General features: G+C 38.2%; 1 non-coding gene across 1 annotated transcript; it reads left to right on the top strand.

Annotated features, from left to right (window-relative positions):
- The first annotated feature begins 9366 nt into the window (after nucleotides 1–9366).
- On the top strand, nucleotides 9367–9472 carry LOC116857523. Its single transcript, XR_004380764.1, has one exon. It is a non-coding gene; the product is annotated as a U6 spliceosomal RNA (small nuclear RNA).
- The last annotated feature ends 14239 nt before the right edge of the window (nucleotides 9473–23711 follow it).

Genomic DNA, 23711 nt, shown 5'->3' with positions numbered 1-23711 from the left:
GTGGTCATATGGGAATCACAAAGAAATAAAATTGTAGGAAATAGATTAACATAGAACACTATGCTGCTGTTAAACATTGACACAAATTACTTTATTTCCATTAGCATTTAAGCTACATTAGTTTCCATGGATAGATACAAAGTTTATCACTTAAGATATATTATACTGTAAATAACAGTAGCAATATCTAACAGCTGCCTAAACAGTAAAGACTCTAAATTGTTTCATGTAAATAGAAACAAGGAAATAGGTGGTTCAGAGCTAGTTTGGTAGCTTGGTAATATTTATTAGACCTAGGTTTCCCCCCACTTTAACTCTGTTATCCTCAGTATTGTTTTTTCAGTTTCTCTGTGTAGCCTCATGGTTGTAGGATGACTGCCTTAATTCTAAGCAGCACAACTAACTGCATTCAAAAACAGGAAATGGAGGGCGAAATATTTTTCTAATGGGAAGGCTCGGTTGTTTTAAAGGGGGTGGGGTGGGAATAATTCCCAGAAAAGTCTCCTAAACAATGCTTCATGAACTTTAGGAGTAATTGTAAGACTGACCTAGGGAACTTGTTAAAATGTAAATTCCACTGACAGAGATGCTGAAATCTGTAGGTTTTTAGTGGGGTCTGTGAATTTGTATCACTAATGCACTTGCGTTTGATGCTGATGCTGTGAATTTGAGTAGCACTGCCTCATTTCAGAGAGGGTCATATTGCTTACTGCCCCTCACCCCAGGCATGTCTGGGAACATGATTACCTGGCAAAGAAAATATGATAGCCATAGTTGGCTTCAGCTGGTCATGAGTCATCTCTTGGGGTTGGGCACATTACCATCCTGAGCAAATGTAAATTCTGATTAATGAGGAAGAAGGGGGAGTGCCTTCCTCATTAGCAAGCCATCCTGGGTGGCTCAGTGGGTTAAAGCCTCTGCCTTTGGCTCCGGTCATGATCCCAGGGTCCTGGGATTGAGCCTCGAATCAGCTCTCTGCTCAGCAGGGAGCCTGCTTCCCCCTCTCCATCCTCTCTGCCTGCCTCTCTGCCTACTTATGATCTCTTTCTGTGTCAAATAAATAAATAAAAAAAAATGAGGAAAAAGGGAAAAATGGCTGTGGGATTGACAACTAAGCATCTAGCACTTTTTTTTTTAAAGATTTTATTTTTATTTATTTGTCAGGGAGAGAGATCGAGCACAGGCAGACAGAATGGCAGGGAGAGGCAGAGGGAGAAGCAGGCTCCCTGACGAGCAAGGAGCCCGATGTGGGTGGGACTCAATCCCAGAACGCTGGGATCATGACCTGAGCCGAAGGCAGCTGCTTAACCAACTGAGCCACCCAGGTGTCCCTAGCACTTTTGCTATTATAAAAGTTTCAGTGAATATCCATGCTTCAAAGAAAAGGTAGGTATAGTTAAAAATTTTATAGATATTTCTAAATTACTCTCTAAAGAATTGGAATCAATTTATATTCCTATCAGCAATCTGTATAGTACTTCTTTCCACTCCTTATTAGATATGTTACCTACTTGGATAGGCAAAAAATTGTTATCACATTATAGATTTATTATTTTTAAAATAGGCTCCATGCCTAGCATGGAGCCCCCAGTGCAGGGTTTGTACTCATGACCCTGAGATCAAGACCTGAGCTGATATCAGGAGTCAGATGCTTAAATTACTGAGCTACCCAGGCGTCCCACATTATAGATTTAATTTAATTTGCTTTTCATCTCACATCTGTCAGAATGGTTAAAATCAAAAACATAAGAAACAGTGGTGTTGGTGAGGTTGTGGAGAAAAAGGAACCCTAATGCACTGTCATTGAAAATGCAAACTGGTGCAGCCACTGTGGAAAACAGTATGGTGGTTCCTCAAAAAATTAAAAATAGAGGGACACGTGGCTGGCTTAGTTGGTAGAGCGTGCAACTCTTGATATCTGGGTCATGAGTTTGAGCCTCACGTTGGGTGTAGAGATTATTTAAAAAAGAAAAAAGTTAAACATATATGATCCAGTAATCATGCTACTCTAAGTATTTATCTAAAAAATACAAAAACACTTAATTAAAAGGTATACTTGCTTCCCTATGTGTATAGCAGGATTATTTACAATAGCTAAATTATGGAAGCAGCCCAAGTGTCCATCAATAAGTGAGTGGATAAAGAAGATGTGATTATGTATATTGTATATATACACATATACATACAATAGAATATTATTCACCTATATAAAATGAAATCTTGCCATTTGCATCAGCCTGATGGATTAGAGGGTATAACACTAAGTGAAATAAGTCAGAGAAAGACAAATACCATATGACTTCACTCCTGTGAAATTTAAGAAATAAAACAAATGAGCAAAGAAAAAAAAAGAGACAAGCCAAGAAATAGACTCTTAACCAACAAGAACAAACTGGTGGTTAGCAGAGGGGAGGTGGATGGGGGAGATGAGTGAAATAGCTAATGGGGATTAAGGAGGGCAGTGGTGATGAGCAGTGGGTGATAAGTGCAATTGTTGATTTGCTGTATTGTGCACCTGAAACTAATACAACATTGTATGTTAACTATACTAAAATTAAAATGAAATTAAAATTAAAAACTTTAATCATATAAAAAACTTTACATTGCTCTTTTTGAGTGAGGGTGAAGATCTTACCTATGTAAAAACAATTTATATTTGCTTTTCTGTAAACTGGTTGCTCATGTTAGAGTTTGGTTTTTATTCATTGATTAATTGCTTTTTTCGCTTAGGAATTTGTAGGAGCCATTTATATAATGAAATCAGTGTATGTGTTGCAAATGTCTTTTCCCAGTTTGTTGGTCTTTTAAACCTGGTTTGCTTATTTGTTTTGTTATGAAGCACAGTGTGATCATAACAGGCTTGTAAGTTCTCTTTTTGCCAAGCTTTATGGATCTAGATCTTAAATAATGATGTAATATGCATACTTACTAAAAATTTTGTAAATGACGCCAAAACTGGGAGTGTTATCTAATAGGTTGCATTAAAGAAAATCAAGGCAATGTAAGCAAGATGAGGTATGAAAGTGACGAGATAGGTGTGATTGAAATTTAAAGTCTTTCTCTTTAACAGAAATGATCTGGCCCAAAATAATTTTTTCATTTGGAGCCACAATAGTCTAAGGTAGTTAATGGTATGATTTGGCTGTGAAAAGAGGTAACATTGACGCACTGATGACTATTTATAGATGTACAGTGCTAAATTAAGTTATATAGTGCTAAATTAAGAGACGTAATAGTCCCTTTGTTCTTGTACTATCAGATTATATCCGGAGTATTGTGTCCAGTTATGGATTTTACACTTCAGTGGGACAGTGATAATCTAAATTGTTCAGATGAATGTGACTAGAATACTGAGAGAGCTCTAGACACCATATTTAATGAAGAACAATTAAAGAATCAGGAGCTGTTTTGCTACAGAAGATAATACTTGGAAACTTAACTATATTTGAAGGATTATGTTAAGCAAGAGGAAGCAGACTTATCTTTATTGCTCCAGAGGACAGACAGTGGGTAGAAACTATGTTGGAGATGAATTTCATCCCACTGTGGAGACCTTTTGCACAGTAAGACATGTCCCACAGTGGAATTGACAAAATTATGAGGTCTCTGTCATTAGAGATATTCAAGTATTCAAGTATTGGTTGGATGATTGTCTTCTGGAGATACAGGTGTTCTGCAGTTTGGATTACATGATCTTTCTTGTCCGTCCCAGCTCTTAAGATTTTCTAATCTCAAGTAGACTCTCTCCTTTGTGCTAATATTGGTAACAGTGAAAAGGTATTGAAAACTCTTGTTGACTTTAGTTACTGGTTGTTTTTTTTTTTTTTTTTTTAAGATTTTATTTATTTGACAGAGAGAGACAGAGAGGGAACACAAGCATGGTGGGTGGGAGAGGGAGGAAACAGGCTCCCTGCTGAGCAGGGAGCCAAACTGGGGGCTGGATCCCAGCACCCTGGAGTCATGACCTAAGCCAAAGGCAGCCGCTTAACAACTGAGCCACCCAGGCGCCCCGACTTTAGTTCCTCAATAACTGAAGAAAAATCATGAAATGTTTTCCAACCAGCAAGAGAATACAATGCCAAAAAAGGTAGTTTTTAAAAAGTGTATAAAGCAGAAAACTAGAATACTATGTCTGTATATGGATTATTTTTATGTTTTTGACAGCATTTCTTTTTGAAAAAAATTATTTTTATTTTTTCAGATTTTATTTATTCATTTGAGAGAGGGAGGGAGAGAGCATAGGCAGGGAGGGAGGGGCAGAGGGTGAGGGAGAAACAGGCTTCCCTCTGAGCAGAGCACCTGGGGCTTGAAACCAGATCCTAGAACGCTGAGATCATCACCTGAGCTGAAGGCAGACGCTTAACTGAGCCACCCAGGTGCCCCTTTACAGCATTTCTTAAGGCTAGTCTGTCTGCCTGCCTGCCTGCTGGCCTGTCTGCCTGTCTCCCTTCCTTCCTCTCCCCTCCCCTTGCCTTCCCTTCCTCTTTCCCTTTCCTGTTTTGTTTTGCTTTTGCTTTTGTTTTGTTTTCTTGTTCTGCAGTTCATTTGCTATATTGGTGTAGGTGATTTAACTGTAGATTGTGAGATAAAAGTAGGAAAGGAGTTCTTTGCTTTCCCTCCCAGGAGTCCCAGTTGTGTTATGGATGCTTATAAATTTTCCTAAATAGCTTTCTGTTGGGCAAGCTGTGGTAACTACTTGTGTGTGGGTCTGAAACTGGAGATTGGCATACAAACATTCTATAGTCCTGGGAATTTCTTGGACTTGTGGTCAGCTCCCGAGAGCAGCTTTGTTGTCCAGATGTTCAGGAAAGTGGCTGGTAGAAACTTGCTTGAAGACTGATAAAGCTGGGGGAAGGTATAGCTCCACAAAGAGGCACAGCATTACTTTCCTCTGGCTTTTCTGCGATAGAATGAGTAGGATGCTGCTCCATTTAGGTACCAAGAGGTGTGGGGCCTGTGCTGTTACTCAAAAGCCTCAAACCTGGCAACCCCCTTCCTGTGCCTTAAGATTATTGTTTCAAGAGCATAATTTAGGACATGTTCTTAAGGATTGTTAGAGAGTTTATAATTTTATACTACATAATGGAAAGTAAAGGTTGCCATAGTGTAGAAGAAGACAGAGATTTAGTTCTCTGCTACTTGCTGTGCAATGGAAAAATTAATGATGAGATTTAATTTTCTCATCTGCTCTCGGGGGCAGTATCTGTCTTCCAGAGTTGTATATACTGGAAATAATTTACCCTAAGGTTAATGCCTGGCATAAAAATGGCATGAAATTATTATTTTTTAAAGATTTTATTTTTTAAAGTCATCTTTGCAACCAATGTGGGGCTCAGACTGACAGCTCTGAGATCAAGAGTCACATGCTCCACTGACTGATCCAGCCAGGCGCCTCAGATGATATAAATTTTTTTTTAAGTAGAGGTTTTCACTTTTATTTATTTTGTTATTTATTGTGTATTTATTTATTTATTTGAGAGAGAGAGAGCACAGAGGGAGAGTGAAAGGGAGAAACAGATATGGTGCTGAACAGAGAGCCCCACTCAGGGCCTGAGCCGGAGGCAGACAGTTGACCAGCTGAGCCACACAGATGCCCCGTGACATGTAATTATTACAAATTATTATTAGTAGCAACTATTCTGACAACAGAACTTAATTTTTGGGGTCTTCTGTTTATACATGTTCAGCAAGGTAAACTGGGAGATGGTATCAACAAATACATTTGTTTAAGTTTTATAAATATACAGTGGAATTAACTACTTGTGTGTGGGTTTTTCCACACCACAACCAGTTCTCCAATTCTGTGACACTAGTCCTACATTTGAATTCAATTCTGACACTGTGTACCTGTAGTTAAAAGTCAGATCCTACAAGTTAAAAGGGCTCAGTTCCACAAGACTGCCCCCACTGTAGACAACAATTGCAAGTCCTGGGCCACCTGTACTTCTTCTATAACTTTGTAAAAAATTCTGGTCCCTCCTTAGATTCAGTAATTTGCTGGGATGACTCAGAACTTGGGAAAAGCACTTTACCTGTGTTTACAGGCTTATTATAAAGAATGCAATTCAGAAACAGCCAGGTGGGGAGATGTGTAGGGCAAGTGTGGGGAGCTTCCTTGCCCTCTCTCTGCATCTCTGCCCTCTCTCTGAATGTTCACTCATTCAGAAGCTCTTCAAACCCTGTTGTTGAGGGGTTTTTGAGAAGGTTCTGTTTCCTAGGAATGATGGGTTAATAAATAAATCATCGGCATTGGTAGTTAACTTATTTGCCAGCCTCTCCCTTTCCCCATATTGAGGGGTGGGGCCTGAAAGTTTTAACCCTCAAATCCTGTGGTTTGTCTCTCTGACAACCAGTTCCCATCTTGAGCTATGTAGGAGTCCACCAAAAGTCACCTCATTAGCATAAACTGCAGTGTGGTTGAAAGACTTGTTATGAATAACAAAAGGCACACTCCTATCACTCATGAAATTCCAAGGGTTTTAGGAGTTCTTTGCCTGGAATGAGGGACAATATCCAAACACAGTTGACCCTCAGAAAACATGGGTGGTTTTTTTTGTGTGTGTGTTTGATAAAAACATTATAGTACTATAAATGTGTTTTTTCTTATCATTTTCTTAGTATTTCCTTTTCTCTAGCTTACTTTGTCTTGAGAATACAGTATATAGGGGCACCTGGGTGGCTCAGTGGGTTAAGCCTCTGTCTTCAGCTCAGGTCATGATCTCAGGGTCCTGGGATAGAGCCCTGCATTGGGCTCTCTGCTCAGCAGGGAGCCTGTTCCCCCCCCCCCCCCCCGCCTGCCTTTCTGCCTACTTGTGATCTCTGTCTGTCAAATAAATAAATAAAATCTTTAAAAAAAAAAAAGAATACAGTATATAATGTATATAACGTACACAAGTTGTGTTAATCACAGTTTATATTGTTGGTAAGACTTCCAGTCAACAGTAGGCTATTAGTAGTTAAGTTCTTAAGGAGTCCAAAGTTATATGCAGATTTTTGACTCTGCAGGTTGTTGGCACCTCTAACCCCCTCGTTGTTCAAGAGTCAACTGTAACGAGATACTGTTTTTTAGAACAGAGGTCTAAATTTCAGAACATTAGTATTGAATTCCCTCTGGGTCATAGATATGTTTCTTTATTGGGCCATGGTGCCACCGTTTTGATTCTTGGTAATGTAAATAATATTTGTTTTGAGATCTTTAGATGAAAGGTGCCATTGAAACACCTAAATGCTATATTTCTGAGTGGTCTTTATCAAATTCCAGTATTGTTTATTTTCTGCCTAGACTTTTGTCTTCAGATGGCTGTACTCTAATCCTGTGACAGAGCTAATTCTTCAGTGTGATGTGACAAAAACAGATCATTTTTCCAACAGGAATAAGGCTCATTTTTCTTAAACTATTGGGTCATGAGATTTGGGTAGAGATGTTTTTGATGGTCTTCTTCTTTTTTTTTTTTTTTTTTAAGATTTTATTTAATTTACAGAGAGAGAGATCACAAGTAGGCAGAGAGGCAGGCAGAGAGAGAGAGAGAGGGAAGCAGGCTCCCTGCTGAGCAGAGAGTCCGATGCGGGGCTCGATCCCAGGACCCTGAGATCATGACCTGAGCCGAAGGCAGAGGCTTTAACCTACTGAGCCACCCGGGCGCCCCGTGATGGTCTTATTCTTTTTAATGATAAACAACAATCAGGACAGGAAAGGTAATTTGTGCAAAATTTTAAGTTCTTTACTACTTTAAAGTTTTTTTTTCCTTCTTTACCTCCTTATTTTAACATGCTTTTTAGAGATGTAGACACTGCCTTGTCCTAATACAGAAATTTCCTTAGAATGTAAGCCTTAATGTAGACTACTTTTTCTTTTTTTCTCCTTTTTTTTTTTTTTAAAGATTTTATTTATTTGACAGAGAGAGAGAGATCATAAGTAAGCAGAGAGGCAGGCAGAAAGAAGGGGGGGGGAAGCAGAATCCCCACTGAGCAGAGAGTCCGATGCTCGATCCCAGGACCCTGAGATCATGACCTGAGCTAAAGGCAGAGGCTTAACCCATTGAGCCACCCAGGCACCCCTAGACTACTTTTTCTAGAGATTTATTTATTTGAGAGAGCAAGCAAGCATGTGAATGCAGTGGGGGTGGGGGGGTGGGCAGATGGAGAGAAACTCAAGCATACTCCCCACAGAACTGGAGCCTGATGTGGGGCTGGATCCTACAACCCTGAGATCATGACCCTGAGATTATGACCCCAGCCAAAATCAAGAGGTGGATGTTCAACCGACTAAGCCACCGAGGTGCCCCAGCCTTAATTGATGTTTTATTTTTTTTTATTTTATTTTTTTTAAGATTTTATTTATTTATTTGACAGACAGATCACAAGTAGCCAGAGAGGCAGGCAGAGAGAGACAGGAGGAGGAGGCAGGCTCCCTGCTGAGCAGAGAGCCCGATGCGGGACTCTATCCCAGGACCCTGAGATCATGACCTGAGCCGAAGGCAGAGGCTTTAACCACTGAGCCACCCAGGCGCCCTTTAATTAATGTTTTAAATGTGTTTGAAGATCCATGGAAAGTATCTTGGTAAGCAGGAGTGGGCACTGGTCTAACTCCTAGCAGAGTTCTTCATCATATTAGGCACTTAATAAATACTTTTTCTAGAAGTTAGAAGCCTTGGTTCTAACCTTTGTTTCCAACTACCTGTGTGACCTAATTAGAGTCTCATTTCTCATCTTTAAATTTTTAAGAATCCCTTCTAGCTCTGATTCATTGACTCAGTTCATTCCTGGCCTTACTTTCAAAAATTTACTTTCAGTATGGCCTTTAAGTCTGTTTCTTGAAAACAAGCATACACAGAGTCAGTCACCAGATAAGCTGAATTGGAAAGTGTGAAATAACCTACCCCACAATAACTGAAGTCACCCCTGTGAGTTCAGTTATGTTCCTTGGCTATATGTTTTTCCTTTACTCTGGGAGAGTTACTTTGGGTTTTCAACACATATTAGGATGGGACTAGGTATTTATCAACTAATAGCTTTCTTAACATCTACCCAAAGAGGATGGAATGGGAGTTTCATAGAATGATTATTTTCCCTGTCATATATATCCCTAAATAGTGCCATGTGCCATATTGTTTGGATTGAACTGTTTTTAAAAAGAAAATTGTTTTCTTAAGATAGGTTTAGAAAATCTGGCCTGGGTGGCTCAGGTGGTTAAGCGGCTGCCTTTGGCTCAGGTCACGATCCCAGGGTCTTGGGATGGAGTCCTGCATTGGGCTCCCTGCTTAGCAGGGGAATCTGCCTCTCCCTCTCCCACTCCCCTACTTGTGCTTTCTCTCTTACTGAAATAAATAAAATCTTTATTTAAAAAAAAAAAAAAAAAGCTGGCCAGTTGACTAACCTTTTAAGAGTTTCCCCTATGTTAATGATACAGAGAAGATTAGCATGGATCCTGCACAAGGATGACATGCAAATTGGTGAAGTGTTCCATATTTTTAGAGACTCAGGGGTTCAGCTCAGCCCATGTCTGTCTTTCCCACCTTCTTGAATAAAATAATTTAAAAGAAAAAAATGTTTTTCCTTAGGTTTTATGTCCTATTTTGGCAAAGAATGTCAATACACTGAAGAAGTGTACAGTATTATGATTGTCAAAGTTCTAATACGATTTTAGAGTTTAATTTTTTTTTTTACTTTGCACAAATAATGGTTTCTTTTACAGTGTTTTAACAGTTAAGATTTTTTTTTTTTTAAGATTTTATTTATTTATTTGTGAGAAAGAGAGCGAGCACAAGCAGGGGGAGCAGCAGGAAGAGGGAGAGGCAGGCTCCCTGCTCAGCAGGGAGTCTAATGTGTGACTCCATCCCAGGGTCATCGGATCATCACCTGAGCTGAGGGCAGCTCTTTCACTGACTGAGCCACCTAGGTGTCCCTAAGCTTTTCTTTCTTATGGTCCTAAAATAAGGTGACAGACTTGGCAGTTTAAAATAAAATAAATTTAGGTTTAAGATAGTCTAATATCTGTTAGTAAAATTAAAATCAAAATAATATATTTTATTTCTGGTATATGGCACTGTGGAAGCAAAGGAAGGCTGGGAAGCCAAAAATCTAAGATACAGATTCAGAGCCACCATTGATTCAGTAAGTATTCATTGCATGCCAACTGTGTACTCGGTATTGATATGACATATCTCTTCAAGAAGCTTACTTCCCAATGTAGATAGAGGAAAACATAGTTAACTTTTTTTTTTTTTTTAAGATTTTATGTATTTATTTGACACAGAGAGGTAGGCAGAGGGAGAGGGAGAAGCAGACTCCCTGCTGAACAGGGAGCTGATGTGGGACTTGATCTCAGGACCCCGAGATTATGACCTGAATTGAAGGCAGATGCTTAACTGACTGAACCATCCAGGCACCCCCATAGTTAACTTTTGAAGGCCATTAATTTGTATTATAGGAATTCAAAGAAGGTAGAGAATAGGTGAGTGCTGAAGTGGTTAGAAGGATATGATCTGCGGCTTCTATTTGGATAAATGTTGGAAAAAAGGGTTAGATAACCCTGCAGGTATGGAAAATAACATGAATAAAAGCATGGAGACAAGTTAGTCTTATATTTTGTATCTCTACATTTATGAGACTAGCCTAACCTATTTTTTGATCTTTTGAAATTAGTTTTTAGATAAAGGCAGTTTGAGATAGGGAGGATGGATTTCTCTGGGTGGGACTAAAACAAAGGAAATGGGGAGACTTGATTTCATAGAATGAACTGGAGAGGGAAGAGACTTGCATAGTTGAGGACGGTTTGGAATTATCATGTTGTAATCATGGAATAAGAAAAAATATCCAAAAATAACTTCTTTGTCCTAGTGTGTGAATAAACATCTGTAAACATATTCTATTGATAAAGAGTACTCTCCCAAAACATTAATTTTTTCAAAAGTTTTAATCCAAAACTTTAAAAATTCAGTGACAAACCATTACTTTATATTAATTTGCCAGTGGTTAATATTGAATAAAACCAGCATATGAATTTTGTATGTTTATGGTAAATAATGCCAAGTGTATTGGATTTCTGATCTGGCCTGGATTTGTAAGCCCAGAATTTTTTTGTAGCAAATAGTAAAAATACAGCTGTGGGCCTTTGTATGCTATTAGGAAGCAAATGAGAGATGAAGACTGTAAGTAAGCCCAAGGTGTTTTTATTTCAGATTCAGAATCTAGGTTTAAGAATTAGTGGGGCAAAAATCAGAGTATAGGGGCGCTTGGGTGGCTCATTCAGTTAGGCATCTGCCTTTGGCTTAGGTCATGATCCCAGGGTCCTGGGATAGAGTCCCAGGTCAGGCTCAGCAGGGGGTCTGTTTCTCCCTCTCCCCTTGTTTGTGCTCGCTCTCTCTCAAATAAATAAATAAAATCTTAAAAAAAGTCAGGGTATAAGGGCCCCAGAATAGTGGGTGTATTTTATTTTGATCTGCCTCTCTTGTTCTGCTGTTAAGAACATGAAAGTCAGTAATGGGTTTCTGATAGCTCTGATTGCTGATGTAGCTTCATATGAATGACTCCCAAATCTGCATCTTCAGCCTACACTCCCTACTGGTTCCTGAAACTTAGTGCCTTCTACCAAATTCACTGACATTTTGTCAAGATCTCTTTGCATTCCTGTATACTTATACCACCTCTAGTTTTACTTATCTTGATTAATGGTTCATTGTTCACTTAGCCAACTAGTCCGTAAAACTTGGGTTATCTTCAGTTTCTTTCTGTTCTTGCTCTTTATGTTGACCAACAGATGTGTATTTTACTTTTGAAATGTTTCTTCTTTGTTGAAACTTTAGGATGTACATTGGTTCACTCATTTATTCTGGCACATTTATCGAGCACCTAATATATGCTAGGCACTGTATGAGTTATTTGGGACATAGTGGTAAATAAGATAGATCAGTTTCTTGCCCTTATAGAGTTTATAATCCAGGCTTTCATCATTTCCCCTGCATCCCATTTGAATTATTGTGAAAGTCATTCTTATTTTTTCTGGTTATAAATATAATACACACTTATTTTAAGAAATGCAAGGATTATAGAAATGTATGACACTGAAAATAGGAGACTGCCTCTGTTCTCATCCACCAGAGATAGTGCTGATAAAAATTTGCATTTCTCTAGGTTTTTTTAAAACCTAGAGCCACAACTTTTCAACACATCTCTTTGTCTTTATGTCATTTCCTGTTTATGTATTCTAGCTGCTACCAGATACCTTGTTAAAAAGTGGAGTAGACTGTCTTTAGAAAACCTCTCTGTTTTTCTGTCATCCACAGAATGAAGTCTAAACACCTTAGCACTGCGATTATAGCCTGTTTATTTTTGGTCCCCATCTACCTTTCTTGTTTCTCCAGAAGCTGTCCCAAAAGTGGCCCTTCTTACAAGTGTAAATAAAAGATACCAAGTGTGTTGCATTAGTGTCCCCCGTGTGACAAATAATACTCTGAATAGGGGAGGCAGGTTGATCTAAGTACAGTGATAGTTTATTCAACTCTGGTCTGTGTGCTTGCCCTCTTCTACTCACCTTGGTTACAGCAGAAAAAAAACTAGAGCAGTATTCTTTTTAAATTTATTTTAAGTAATCTGTCGACCCATTTTGGGGCTTGAACTCTTGACTCTGAGGTCAAGAGCTGCATGCTCCACTGACTGAGCCAGCCAGGCATTCCTATAGGGTGGGACAGAGTATTTTTAAAAATTAACGCAGGAAAGTTTAAAGAAGTTGAAGCAATCTGAAATTCTATCCCACAGGAATGATTATCATTAAAGTTTCTGTAAATATCCTTCCTTACATGTCCCTTTGAAAATATATGCACGTACGGGTATATGAATGTAACACAATTTTACATAAACAGGATAATATTGTAATGCTGTTTTGTTGTTGTTGTTGTTGTTGTTGTTGTTGTTTTTGGTCTCAGACATAAGTTTTGGAGACTTTTATGTCAATAAGAGACCAATGTTTAAAAAAGTATATTTCAAGAGTGAGAATCCTGAGCTTCTAGAGCAAATGTTATTGCTTGGGAGAGTAAGAAGCTGGTCTGACTTCTTTGACCCTCCAGATTAGAGTAGATGTTGCTTCTCTGGGCTTCAGTGGCACCTTGGCTGTCCCGTCATAATTCTTACCATAATCTGTTTTTGTCTGCTTACCTAAACCAAAGTCCCTTGTATCTATATCTTTGTTTTCCTTAGGCTGATACAGTGCCTGACATCTAGTAGGCAGTTCAGTATTTGCTGATCGGATAAATGACTGTATGAAAGTCTTTGGTGAACTAAGATGGTATGCTATGAAGAACTTGATGCATATATTCTTTAAAACCATCCTTCTCTGTTTGCCTTGATTATTTATGTACCAAATAACCTTTGATACTAATCCCAAGGGGATTTTACAGCTGAGAAAAGAAGGTACTGACTCTAACTTGGATGACAGCTATAATTCTGATAATTAATTTGTAATTCTGGTTATAAATTAGAATATTAGTGCCATGAGACAGTTGGGCATGAGAATTTGGATAATATGAACTATTTTTCCCCCTGAGTGTAATTAACACTTTAGGTAAGATAGTATGCTGCTTCTAACTGGGCAGAGGTCTAGGTGTGGTATGGTGAATGGAAGGCTGGATTCAGCTTTGACTCTGCCACTGCTTAGCTGTGAAATCTTAGGGCAAGTCTCTTAACTATTTTTGGATTTAGTTCCTTTATTTATTAAATAAATAGTTGGCTGCTCAGATCTAGTCCTATGCCAAAACTTTATAACTGAAATAAAAGCCATTTCAGTCCGTTGAGGCCTAACCTGTCCACTCTTTACTTTCTCACGCTAGACATGTAAACGGCCAAAACTTAAGGCAGGAGAATATGGTGCCTTAGAACTCCCATGGACAAACTGCAGAATGAAGCACAAGGTCGTATCGTGATAGTTTTTAGAGGGAGTATGGACCCGAGAACTTCTTTTGCATTCTTTGTATTATTTCATAACCAGTTTCTAGATAAAAATAATTTTATCTTGGAGTGCCTGGCTATCTCAGTTGGTAGAATATGTGGCTCTTGATCTCAGGGTCTTGAGTTCGAGCCCAACATTGGGCATAGAATTTACTTAAATAATTTTCTTTTTGGAGAATAAGGATATGGCATTTGGAGATGTTGAGTATGTTGATTTAACTAGGATTGGTTCTGCCCTCTTGTCTTTTCTCTCTCTCAGAAGAGTCTCAAGATTCAGCGTCATTGTCGTTGAAGCACAAAGGTTAGATTGATGATAGAACAGAGTTGGGAGACCTGTTTTTCTTCTTGATTTTGAGATACCAGAGAAGATTGCTTTTACTTATCTCTGCTTGATTCTTTTTACTAAAAGAAGATGAAAATCTGACTCTTACTACATCATATGCTTTGGGATAATGAGATAATTCTGTGGAATACTATTTTTTTAAATTCCATTTTTAAAACTGTATAATTTCCAGTAAATGCACACGTCTAAGAGGTATACATAGCTCAGTGAATTTTTACATATGCATGTAGCTGTATATATATATAATTATAAACACCAGTCTGATTAAGATGTAGAATATTTTCCTTCCCTCAGAAAGTTCTTTATGCTCTTTCTGGTCAATATCCTTTTTTAAACAATTTGAGTGTTATATTACTCATTTTTAAGAAGCCAGTATGACAAATCTTGACATCCTTTATGTTTCATCAGTAATTTGAGTCTTGAACCCTATTCTAAGGTCTGATCTATAGAGTAATGTCTTTAGTCTTTAGAAATAGATAAGGCACAATTGTGTTAAAATGTTTTTCTAATAAAATCTTTTGATCCATAGTGAATGGGAAGTGGTTACATTGATAAGGTGGCAGTGTTGTTTCCCAGCATTTTCTTTTCTTTTTCTTTTTTTTTTTTTTTTTAAGATTTTATTTATTTATTTGACAGACAGAGATCACAAGTAGGTAGAGAGGCAGGCAGAGAGAGAGAGGAGGAAGCAGGCTCCCCGCGGAGCAGAGAGCCTGATGCAGGGCTCGATCCCAGGACCCTGGGATCACGACCCGAGCCGAAGGCGGAGGCTTTAACCCACTGAGCCACCCAGGCACCCCAGCATTTTTTTTTTCTGTGTAGACATGTTTCTAGAAGTTTTTGGGGTGTTTGAAAGTAAATTTATTTGGAAAGTTGTATGCAGGTAGGCGAAGAGGAAGGTGTTTAGCCAAATGAATGATGAGCTTTTTCCAGGTCTGTGAGATGTGTTGTTCCTCTACCTGTGCTATTGTGTAACCCTGTGAACAAGGCCTAACCTCATTTTTTACATCTAATATTTATTCACCTTTTTGTCTGAGACACTTGTATATGAATCTTTTTAAAGTTTTGCGGTGCTACTTTAGTCTGCACTTCATACTTTAGCTGTTTACTATGTAATTTTATTTACTAATTTATTTATCTATTTCTTTTAGGAGTTTTAGATTTATGGAAAAGTGAAGCAAAGATAATATACAGAGTTTCTGTATACCAAGTACCTATTTCCCTTTTTTTTTTTTTAAAGATTTTATTTATTTATTTCACAGAGAGAGATCACAAGTAGGCAGAGAGGCAGGCAGAGAGAGAGAGAGAGGAGGAAGTCCCGCTGAGCAGAGAGCCCGATGCGGGACTCGATCCCAGGACCCTGAGATCATGACCTGAGCTGAAGGCAGAGGCTTAACCCACTGAGCCACCCAGGTGCCCCCCTATTTCCCTTTCTTAACATCTTGTTTTATTAGCTTCATTGAGGTATATTTCACATACCTTAGAATTTACTCATTTAAAATGTACACGGCAGTGGTTTTTATTATATTCAGAGTTGTACAACCATTTCCTGAGTATTTGCATTACCCCAAAAAGAAACTCTGTACATATTTAGCAATCTTTTCCCATTTTCGCCCCCTGTCTTAGCCTTAGGTAAACTAACCGCTTTCTGTCTCCATGGATTTGCCTATTCTGGACATTCATATAAATTTATTCATTTAAATGAATTTTATTTAAAATTCTATTTATTCATTATTTAAAATTTTATTTATTCATATAAATCAACTTAAATAAAATGTGGTCTTTTGTGACTGGCTCTTTTCACTTACCATGTTTTCATAGTGTAGCCATTCTGTAGTATGTGTCAGTTCTTTTTTATTGCCAAATAAGAGTCCATTTTATGGATATACCATATTTTATTTATGTATTAGTGAATAGACAGTTTGATTGACTCCCTTTTTTGCTATATGAATAGTGCTGCTGTGAACATTTGTATACAAGTTTTTATGTGGACTATCAGAAAAAAATCTTAAATTTGAAGTATGCCTATCAATTAGAGTCTTTTTTCCCTTCCTCAACAAATATATTGGAAACAAGGAGGTAATCAGGCATAACAGAGGGTAACTTGGGGTTTGTATTTTTTAATCCTTTTCTTCTTTTCCTCAGCCCTTGATCTCCACAAATGCTTGCAGGCATTGAAACATGAGAACATTAAACCAAAAATATTTTTTTGATCCTGACTACTAAAAACATTTTCTTTTTATAAAAGCATATGTGAAATGAGAGATTACTTTAAAATGATTCTTAAAGTCCTGTGATTCTTATATTTACTCTAAATTTTCATTATACCTTGAGGCTGTTAATGATTTGCTGAAATATGGAGGATGCTGGTCGAAAAATTATAATGTCAGCATTGTAAAACTTATCACCGTTTAGAGAGGCAGCTATGGTCGAGTAGTTGAGAGGTCTAAATTCCAGCTCTTCTACTTGCTGGTTGTGTGACCTTCAACATATCACTTAAGCCTCATTTTCCTTATCTGTAAAATGTGAAGTAACAGCAAGGATCTCACAGGATTGTTGTAAGGATCAAATGAGATAATGTGTTAAGAAGGAATTTGAAGGGGGTGCCTGGGTGGCTCAGTGGGTTAAGCCTCTGCCTTCGGCTCAGGTCATGGTCTCAGGGTCCTGGGATCGAGCCCCGCATCGGGCTCTCTGCTCAGCAGAGAGCCTGCTTCCCTTCCTCTCTCTCTCTGCCTGCCTCTCTGCCTACTTGTGATCTCTGTCAAATAACTAAATAAAATCTTAAAAAAAAAAAATTTGAGGGGAGCCTGGGTGGTTCGGTGGGTTGGGCCTCTGCCTTTGGCTCAGGTCATGGTCTCAGGGTTCTTGGATCGGGCCCCACATTGGGTTCTCTGCTCAGCAGGGAGTCTGCTCCCCCCCCCCCCATCCCCGTCTCTGCCTGCCTCTCTGCCTACTTGTGATCTCTGTCAAATAAATAAATAAAATCTTAAAAAAAAAGAAGGAATTTGAAACTACAATGTGGTATACAAATATGAGGTGATGCTATAAAAAGAGGTTGCTAAATCTGTAAAGAATAGTAGTTGCATATTATTGTGTTTTGTCTTCAATTTACTGATTCTTCCAGGTTCTTGTAAATTTATAATTAGGCTTGATTGGTGATTTCCTTTTCTTACCAAATTGAGAAAAAAAAATGGAGTGGCAAGAACTCCCACCAAAGAAGTTAAGGTTGTTGTGCCCAGGGTAATGAGAAACACCTGCTGTAGCATTCCTAGCAGGAGCTAAGATGCTGCTGCACCTGTCTATGTAGGTGCCCAGCATTTCCTAAAGTAATTATTTTTATTTTAAAAAATATTTTATTTATTAGAGAGCAAAGTTAGAATGAGTGGGGGTCAGGGCAGAGGGAGAGGGAGAAGCAGGTGCTGAGCAAGGAGCCCAATGTGGGGCTTGATCCCAGGATCTTGGGAACATAACCTGAGCTGAAAGGCAAACGCCTAACTGGGCCACCCATTGGTGCCCCTAAAATAATTTTTACTAAAGATTTATTTATTTGAGAGAAAGCGTGTGACTGAGTGAACATGGAAAGGGGCAGAGTGAGAGGGAGAGAGAAACTTTAGCTTGGAGCCTACACAGGCCGGATTTCAAGAACCTGAGATCGTGACCCCAGACGGCTATTCAACTGACTGCACTCCCCAGGGGCTCCCAGTATTTTTGTTTTGTTTTGTTTTGTTTTTAGTTAATACTTACGTTGTACTCATTCTGCATGTTAACCTTAAAAAGAAAACTCAGTTATTTTACCAGCAAAAATGGACTTATTTGGGAATAGCAGAGAATCTCAACTCCTTTATAGAGGGACGGGGAAGAGTGAGAGGGCTGTTAAAAACAAAAAGTCCATTGGAGTAGACAGTCCAGTGGAAGTTCAAAGTGTAGTGGCTTTTCATTGGCTGGGTTGTCACAGTCTCTCATTGGCTCAATAAATAATTATTTATTATTATCCTCTGCAGCAGGAGAAAAACCTTCTGCTGGGATAGTAATGGGCTTGCAAGGTACCTCTTCCTCTTGGGTGTGCAATTGACTACCAGTGGTAGGCCATGAGAGCTCCCCCTACTGGCCTCCTGACTCCAATTTAATGAGGTTTCCCTTTATTAATGTTCATACATACCAGACCCTGTTAAAAGTATTTTACATTTAGGGGCGCCTGGGTGGCTCAGTGGGTTAAAGCCTCTGCCTTCGGCTCAGGTCATGATCCCAGGGTTCTGGGATCGAGCCCCGCGTCGGGCTCTCTGCTCAGCGGGGAGCCTGCTTCCTCCTCTCTCTTTCTCTGCCTGCCTCTCTGCCTACTTGTGATCTCTGTCTGTCAAATAAATAACTAAATAAAATCTTTAAAAAAAAAAAAAAGTATTTTACATTTAATCTTCATAATGATTTTGTGAGGGTAGGTACTAAGGTAACCTGTGAGGAAACTGAAGGTTAGCAAATTAGTTGGTGCTACAGTACTTTGAAACTTCCTTTTGGGTAGTGCTCAGGCTTACATTCTTAGCACATCTTTGCAAAAATTACTGCTGTTAGCTTTCAGCGATATGTTAATTGTAAATATTATATTTAATTGCCTCTAGAAATACCCGACAGATTTTGGGGTAAATAAAGTCTAGGAGTACTGTTTTTGTCCAACTCTCAGTTAGAAAAATTAGGAATAAATGAAAGGTGTTTGTTATGTACACTGGAGCTATTTCCTAAATCCCCTGCTTTGTCAATTTAAAAAAAATTTTTTTTATTTGACAGCACACACATGAGCAAGGGGGAGGGACAGAAGAAGAGTCAGGCTCTGTCTCAGGACCCTGAGATCATGACCAGAGCCGAAGTGAGATGCTTAACCAACTGAGCCACCGCAGACTCCTCCTCCAGCCCCACTTTGTCAGTTTTAAAGGAATGCTTTTTTTACATTTTAATTTTTTTGAAATTGTGTGCATTTAATATGGTATTATTGCTTCTTGAAAAACGGTTACTCAAGTAAGGTGTGCTTTTTAATCAGTTAACAAGGTCTAGGATCAAAATGCAGTAATGTTTAGTCCATTTGATGTTATTTTTTAGTTAACACCCACTGTCAGTGTGCCATTCTTCGCCTCTATGCATAGACTTTCCATGTTAGGTGCTGACAGCCCGATGTTGTGTTAACCAGCTAAGAATGGAGTTGCTGTGGTTTTGAGACTTAACTTTGCACCTCCCTGTCTGTCCTTCTTAAACATCCTGTAAGAATATCTTAATGACTCAGACACAGAAGTACCTCATTGCCATGTTTTGCCTTACTAGCTGCTGCTTATTTAGTGAATCAGCTAGTTGAATGGGGAAAGTTACCAAATAATTTCACTGGAGACAGGGCCAGAGTTAAAACTTTAAAGTTCACGGGCACTTAATGTTTATTGCATAAATTTAAAACATTGTTTTATTTTGGGAAACTACCTCCATATGGTCCTTATCCCTGTCCCCTGACTACCAGTAATCAATTCTCCATCTTTGTAGTTTTGTTGTTTTGAGGATGCTGTATAAATGGAAGTCATATAATCTTTTGAGATTGGCTTTTTTATTTGCTAAGCATGGTGCACTTGAGATCTATCCAAGTTGTTACATGTATCAATATCAATTGCTTCTCCCTTTTCATTACTGAGAGTATTCCATGATAGGGATTTACCAGAGTTTTTTTAAACATTCACTTATTCAGAGACATTCATATTTCCAGTTTAGGGTATTATCAATAATGCTGCTGTGAACATTCATATACACTTTTTTTACGTGAACATACGTTTTCATTTCCTGGGATAAATGCCAAGGAGAGAGATTTTAGGTATGATAACTGCATGTCTAATTTTATAAGAAACTGTCAAACTTTTCCATAATGGCTGCACCATTTTACATTCCTACCAGCAGTGTAATGAGACCACTAATACTTTTTTATTGCTTGTTCATTCTTTTTCTATCAAAAAAGTGGTAATGCCCAAAATTTAAGAAAAATCATGCATTGATGATGTATCAATTATGCATTGATATAGTTGTTTTTAACAGAACGTACACTTTCTCTCAGGAGAATAAAATCATAGTTCTAGATTGTTTGCTTTGACAGTTTTTTGTTGACCTTTTTTGAAGAGATTAAAAATTTGGAGAATGAGGAAGGTTTGTTACTAAATTTTCATGCTAAGTCATTTGGCCATTTTGGAATCTTAATAACTAGTGTTTCTTTAGCTCTCATAATTTTTTTTTTTAAAGATTTTATTTATTTATTTGACAGAGATCACAAGTATGCAGAGAGGCAGGCAGAGAGAGAGAGAGGAGGAAGCAGGCTCTCTGCTAAGCAGAGAGCCTGATGCAGGGCTCGATCCTAGGACCCTGGGATCATGGACCTGAGCCAAAGGCAGAGGCTTTAACCCACTGAGCCACCCAGGTGCCCCTAGCTCTCATAATTTCTTGATAGATGTTTATCTTTTCCTAAATTGTTAATAATTTCTGATACTGTAGACTCTGCTTATAACAAGGCATCTTCATTTGCTTTTTGTTTTGTCTTGAATTATAATACCCACTGTTTTTATGACCTAGAATTGTTGAAACACCATAAGAACTGTTTTGCTTACCGTCAAAATAAGCAAGTCCCCTAAGTAACCATCTCCATAGCTGGGCTTTACTCAGTCACTGTGAAATAGCGTGGGGTTTTTTTAGGCCAAGGAAGCTATCCAAGAATTTTGTGAATAAGGGTAGGAATTGACCTTGCCAGAATTCATGGGGAAGATGTCTGTCTTCTTGTTTTGTATGGTGGAAAAGGGTTTTTCATCCAAACATTGCCTTGCATTCTTCTGCTTTTCTCACTGAACACTTTTTTAAGTGTCTAGAGGTTTTAACTTAAGTGTTAATTTTAGTAGACTTTTATTCTCAGTGATTTTTCTTGAGATAAGTTGAGTAAGAGGCTCAGATTCAAGATAAACTAGAGATTTTCTTTGCTTTGGGAATTGACAATGAAATGTAAAAAAAATCAGCGATTTTGTTATGAAAACTGATCAAACCATTTAGATTGATGTATTTTAGAGTATTCAATTGAGTTTGACTTTTTGATGGTTTTCTCATTTAAATAGGAAGTCAGTAGAAGAAGACTCTTATAAATAAACTTCATTATTCCTTCTAACGGTACCTTGCTAAAGGAAATTAAATATAGTAAGGATTATGGTGGTGGGAACATGATCTGTATTGAATGTTTTGTGATTGTTGGCAACTGAACTTTGACTTAGCCTAGACCCTGTTTAGTGGTTCTTGAACTTCGTTCATATTTTTGTTCATTTGTGCTGTATGGTTTTATTGAACTACCCAGCCATTGGGGATAAAATGTGTAACACAACCTAATGTGATACCATCCCCTATGGAACCTGTAGTTCGATGGAGGAGATAAGTATTAATACTAAATTAAAAGCTAAATTAAAACTGTGATAGTGGGATAAGTGATGATATTAATGAAATTTGACCAGATTAGAAACTGCATCCTTAAGAAATATTTGTGCTATGATTTAAAGGAAGAATAGATGTTAACTTGGCAAAGAGTAGAGGGATGGTTGTCCAGGCAAAAATAAGAGTAGGTGCAAAGGTCCTGTGGTAGAAGGGAAAATGGCAAAATGAGGACTCTTAATTAAGGCTACCATGGCCTGAGAACCAAGAGCCAGAGGGAGAAGGAACATGCTTCGTGTTGGAGAGTTAAGCCTGCCCATGCAGGTTTTTATAGATAATGTTGAGAAGTTTTTGCCTTTATTCTAAGAAGAAGAATGAGGAACCATTAAAGGGTTTTAAACAATAAAGGAAGGGGTCATACATGCTTTTGATGAGAACATTTTTTACTGCAAGGGAATGGATTGAAGGGGTACCAGAGTGGATGCAGGCTATTGCTTAGGAAGTTTTCTAGTTTGGGTGAGAGGTGATGTTAGCTTACTTAGCAAGAGTGGTATTGGTTGAAAGGATGGAAAGGAATTCATTCAATAATATTTAGGAGACAGCAGAATTTGGTGATGGGTAGAATATGAAGGGGGAGAGTGAGGACTCAGAGGTTTCTGGCTTAAGCAACTTAGTGCCTTTCATTGAGAAAAGCAGTACTGAAAGAGGTAAGTTTTTTTTTTAGAGGAAGGTCATGAGTTAGGTGTTAGATGTATAGAACTTGAAGTACCTTACGGTGATAGCTAAAAGATACCTTAGTGAAGGAGAGAACTCATAGCTTAGATTTATATTGTGTTTAGTTTGTATTATTTCGTTCTTAAGATACATGTGTGGAAATTGCTTTTTCATCTAGGTATGCTTACGGGTACTTTTCTTATCCTTTATACTTTTATAGGATTATAGGTTATATACTGCAGTTTTAACCAAGGAATAGGTATTAGATGATTACTTGTTGGATGAATGATTGAATCAGTAATTTTAGTGCTTTCCAGAAATATTGTTCTCCTCATATTTCCTGTGTGTGGACAGATTAATTAAGGCTATGTTTTAAATTGATATTTGCAGTTAATTAATACTATATTCCCCATCCCCAACAATGTCTTCCCCTTCAATATGCCTTCTGTTTTTATACTAGAATTTTATAAAGTGTGAAGGTGCAAATTACCTCATTGCTCAGAAGCATGTTGTCTAATGGAATCAACATAAACTATTATTTGACTTTGTGTTATATTCTCTATGCTAGCTCATTTTATAATGCGATGAAGTAGCATCTCAATATTTTCTTATTCTTTTGATCTTTAAAAAGATTAAGTATATTGGGGGGGCACCTGGATGGCTCAGTCGCTTAAATGTCCAACTCTTGATTTCCACTCAGGTCATGATCTCAGTGTTGTGAGATCGAGCCCTGCTTCAGGCTCTGCACTCAGTGGGAGTCTGCTTGAGATTCTCTCTCCCTCTCTCTGTGCTTGTGCGCACATGTGCATGTTCTCTTTCTTTAAACGAATAAATAAATCTTAAATTAAAAAGGCATTAAATATACTGAATTTGTTGTATTTTCTTTTATAGCTAATTTGCCTCCATTTCAACTGAGTGGATTTTTTTTGGACAGAATTTATAGGACAGTCTTTTTCTACTCACCCTGCTGGATGTTTGATCCACTCAACTGACAGCTTTATTTCTTTTTCCTCAAAAGCCAGAACTAGGCCTATAGGAAGGAAAGGAACATATGCTGGAGCCAAGGGCTGGTGCTACCTAGGCCTGTGGGAGTGCATATTTAGAATCTTTGCAATTAGTTGGCCTGGATCTGTCAAAATAGGTTTGGTTGGCTCCAGCTGTGCAGTGGTTTATTTATATGCTTCTGAGTAGTGACCTGGGAATGGATGCATTATGAATATAGTTTGGAAAATTGTTGCTTAGGTTGCTCTGGGAGGGGTAAAAACAAAACAAAACAAAACAACCCCGAGAAACCCCA

Source organism: Lontra canadensis, unplaced genomic scaffold (genome assembly GCF_010015895.1).
Source record: "Lontra canadensis isolate GAN:19392208 unplaced genomic scaffold, GSC_riverotter_1.0 scaffold124, whole genome shotgun sequence".
NCBI classification, from domain to species: domain Eukaryota; kingdom Metazoa; phylum Chordata; class Mammalia; order Carnivora; family Mustelidae; genus Lontra; species Lontra canadensis.
The sequence above is the reverse complement of the archived record's forward strand: the minus strand, read 5'-3'. Positions and strand labels throughout refer to the sequence as shown.